Here is a 4,060-nt window from a genome sequence, read left to right on the forward strand (position 1 = left end):
CTTCTTTTGTATTGAACAAACATGTCTAGAGGGTCCCCAGAGGGACTGGCTGCAGGTCTTCAGGACACTTTCCCACCACTGATTAGTGTGGGGTCATCTTTCCTCTTTCCTCCAGAAGACATGGCTCCATCAAGTCTCCCTCTCACCCCATCAGAGCCCCTGGGGTGCAGTGCAGGAGACTGGACCTTTGTTCTTCGTGGGCCTCACTAACAGTGAACAGAAGGGAGGATGGGGGGGAGTAGGGCACCCTGGGGTACGCTGAATACCCTGAGGCCTGTGAGTGCTCAGACCGCCCCATCCCCTGTCCCCATCCTCGGTCCCCTGTCCCCATCCCCCACCCCCATCCCTGTCCCCATCCTGGGTCCCCTGTCCCCATCCCCTGTCCCCATCCCCATCCCCGGCAGGGAGCAGGACCCCAGGAATGGCTGTGTATAGGCTGGAGTGGAGACTGGTCAGGGGCTTCTCTGTGGTGGGGAGAGCTTCCTGGGCAGGGGGACCCCACAGCCAAGGCCTGGCAGAAGAACCACCAGGCTCCTGAGGGCAGCACCCTCTTGGGCTTGGGGCATGCAGGAAGGAGAGGAGCCCAGAGAGGCCTGGAGGGGTAGTCAGGGAAGGTTTCCTGGAAGAGGCAAGCAAGACAGGAGGAAGCATGACTTGGAAGAGAGGGAAAGAGGGTGCAAGCAAAACGCACTCTTTCCTTGGTGTGGCCAGGACCGCCCCCCCGGGCCCCTTCATTCTCACTGTCCTTCCTTGCTCTGCTCCTCACCTGAGGCCAAACCACACCAGGGGAGCAGCCCTCTCCCCTGCCACCTAGTAAAAGTACCTAAATGAGCTAGCTGCTGGCGCATCATGGAGGGGCAACCCCCTTCCCTCCTCCCTCTCCCCACCCTGCTGGGCCAGTGGCCAGGCTTCCGGAGGTAGAGGTGGGGGGTCCTTGGGATCAGAAAAGGAAAGGGAAAAATGAGCCAGATGAAGAGGGCAGAGGGGAGGGGGTAGGAGAGGAGAGGATGGTGAGGGGGCCCAGTGCAGCGCCATCAGGAAGGAGGCTGCCTCCCATGGAACCAGCATGCTCCCCCACCTCCGTGCTTTCCCTTGAGAGCGGTGAGGACAGTGTGCCCTGGATCGGCTGCTGCTGTTTCCCCAGCCCCTGATCCGGGTCTGGTTCCATGAGCAATGCTCTCTGGAGCACCTCCCCAGGCCAGCACTCGGTGCCCTGCAGCCTCCCGGACCTGCTTTAGGACCTGCAATCCCCGTGGCTGTGATGGGGAGGAGGGTCACGCTCCTGGGCTCTAGGGATGCTCAGTTCTCGGCGAAAGGCCTTGGCCCCCCACGTTTGGGGCCCTTCCCAAAGCCGCAGCTCCAGAGTAGGGAAGAAGGGGAGGGACCGAGTCCAGCTGAATTCCCTGGACCCCTGCCTGTCCTGGGCCGGGGTCTCACCAGGAGCTGCCACCGGTAGTGTGGAGGCTGGCATGGTGGGAGGACAGGAGGACAGCCGTGTCCAGGGGCCCTGGGCCGTGCTCGCTTCGGCAGCACATATACTAAAACCAGGGGCCTTGGGCCCCTGGCTGGGGCCTGGGTGGGGATGTTCCCTGAGCACCATGCTCTCCCCATCATTCCCCACCAGTTCCATTACCACTGGAGCTGTGATTAGAAAGCAATTGGGGGAATCCTTTCTTCCATTTCTTGTGAATGCCTCCCTCCTCAGCGAGTGAAAACATCGGACCATTGCAGGCTCCGGGATGGGAGTCGAGGGGAAGGGAGCCATCTCTCCCCAGAAAGGGAGAGAAAGGAGAGAAGCAAGACTGTTTCCATTCTTGTTCCTCTCAGCACCAGCCAAGGCTGGTCCATGCTCCCCTGTGTCTGGTCCCCACTAGATCTGGGCTTTAGGCAATTCCAGGCATGCTGTGGGCAGCCTGCTGGCAGATGGGGGAGGACCCTCAGGGGGCTGGGCTGGGGGAGGAGGGAAGCAGAACTAGGGCTCAGCAGGGAGCCCTAGCCAGGTAGTTAGGAGTTCTCTTCCTGGCTCAGTCACTTTGGGCTGTGTGATCTGAGCCAGCTGCTTGCCCTTTCTGGGCCTGACCTTCCCCATCAACAGAAGTTGGTGGTATTTTCACTGGATCATTCCTGAGGTCCTCTCCCAGCTGTAATAGTTTGTGGGGTAAGGATCACAGCAGCAAGGGTGGTTGGGAGGGACTGGAAAATTGAGCTCCCATCCCAGCTGGGGCTCCGTGACCAGGACGGGGTTGAGAGCCAGGTGGATTGGATTCTCAAATCCCCGAGGCGCCCCTTACCCAGCCCAGCTGCCCCTCCTCAGCTCCACACCCTGCCAGTCAGGGATTGGACCCCTCCCCAAGCAGAAGCCTCCCCTGCTCACAAGGGCAGGGGGTGAGGGGGCTTGGGGGCCTCAGAAGCATCTGAGTCCTGCTCTGGGCCTGGATCTCCAGGACCCACTGCAATATGGACTCCATGACGTCAGGGGTTATTCCTTTTTGTTCTAGAAGGGTGTGGGCATGTGGGCAGGCCTTGGAGGCTAAGAAGCAGTTATGGGGGGGGGGCGGGTAATCCGGGACATTCCTGTGGGGAGCTGACACTTGGAATTCAGACTTTGGGCGACAGTTTGGAGCCAGACTGCCTGAGTTAGAATCCCGCCCATGGCACTCACCAGCTGTGTGACCTCGGCTAGCTACGCAGCCTGTCAGAAGCAAACAGCATCTTAGAGGATTGCTGGGGACACAAAAACAATGCGCAAAGCACCTGGCCCCAGCAAGTGCTCAGTAATTGAGGCACAGTAATATTATTGTTGTCGGACTAACAACAACAGCAGCACCAACAGCATCCCAACCCGGGACCAAGCTCGATTTCCCCAGCCTTTTCGGGACCATGGGGGGGTTGGGGGAAGGGGGCCAGTTTCCACTTTCCCAGCCCCGGAACCAGCCTCACAGCTCCCTGTAGTTCTGAGACATGGCCAGCAGGTGGCAGCATTTCACTGCAGTTTATGGGCACTCAGCCTCCCTCCCCAAGCTACTGTCAGGACCGGGGCCCCACAGCCCTCCCACCAGGGAGCCCCTCTCTCCACTCCTTCTTCATTAGCTAAATAGACCTTGCCCCAGGCTGTGGAATGTGTGATTACAGGCCGGCAGTCCCCCAGCCGAGCAGGAATGAGAGGCTTGCTGCTCACCCCACCACACCCCGCCCAGCCTGGCATGGGGACTGCAGTGTGGGGCATGGGAAGGGTCTCATCCATGTGGGGGGCTGCTGCCCTTGGACTCTCCCTGCAGGCAGGCATGCTGAGGGAGGGGGCCTGGTGGGCATGTCAGGTTGGGTTCTGCAGCCCCTGAAGGTTGAGGGGACTCTACAGGTCAGCCTACCAAGCCAGGTGGTAAATAGAAAGCCAGAGTCCTCAAAATCCAAGGCAGGAGAAAATTGAGGGGCAGAGTCCCTTGGCTTCCTTCAGCCTCAGATTTCCTGCCTGCAAGGTGGGGAGATCGGTATCTTGCTCCTGATTGTGCGGGGAGATCAGAAGGGTAAAAGCTGGGGCCAGGACGCATGTCCAGAGGGGGCAGGGTCTTGGAGGCAGAGATGTGAGCCCAGCTCCTATCCAGGTCTTCCCACCAAATCCTCAAATTGCCTCCCAGGAGGGACCCAGGCAGTTTTATCTTTCTGAATGTTGACTATTAAGTTTGAAAATGAACTGTTGTTCAGCCGCATATATGAGGGAGATAAAACACTAATTGCTGAGTGCGTGGGCCAGCCCCTGGTTCCTAACCCATCACCCCGCCAAGGCGGAGGCTGAGAAGGGCAAAGGCAAGGAGGAGGGGGTGGGGCTGAGGGTCGTGGGAACCACTAGACCCTCTTGCAAGAGGGAGAGTGGTGGGGAGGCAGGAACCCTCCCCAGGGCTGAGAACGACACCCTAGTCCCTGGGGCTCTCCAGGAAGGACAGAAGCCAGGCTGGGGAGGTCTTTGGCTCGCACGTGGTGAAGAAATTAATCCTAAGTGGACTGATAATTTGTTTCCGCACTGGCTTCTTGGTTGGCCTGGGGGGGGCAAACTGCATTTCTC

This window comes from Halichoerus grypus, chromosome 11 (genome assembly GCF_964656455.1).
Source record: "Halichoerus grypus chromosome 11, mHalGry1.hap1.1, whole genome shotgun sequence".
NCBI lineage: Eukaryota > Metazoa > Chordata > Mammalia > Carnivora > Phocidae > Halichoerus > Halichoerus grypus.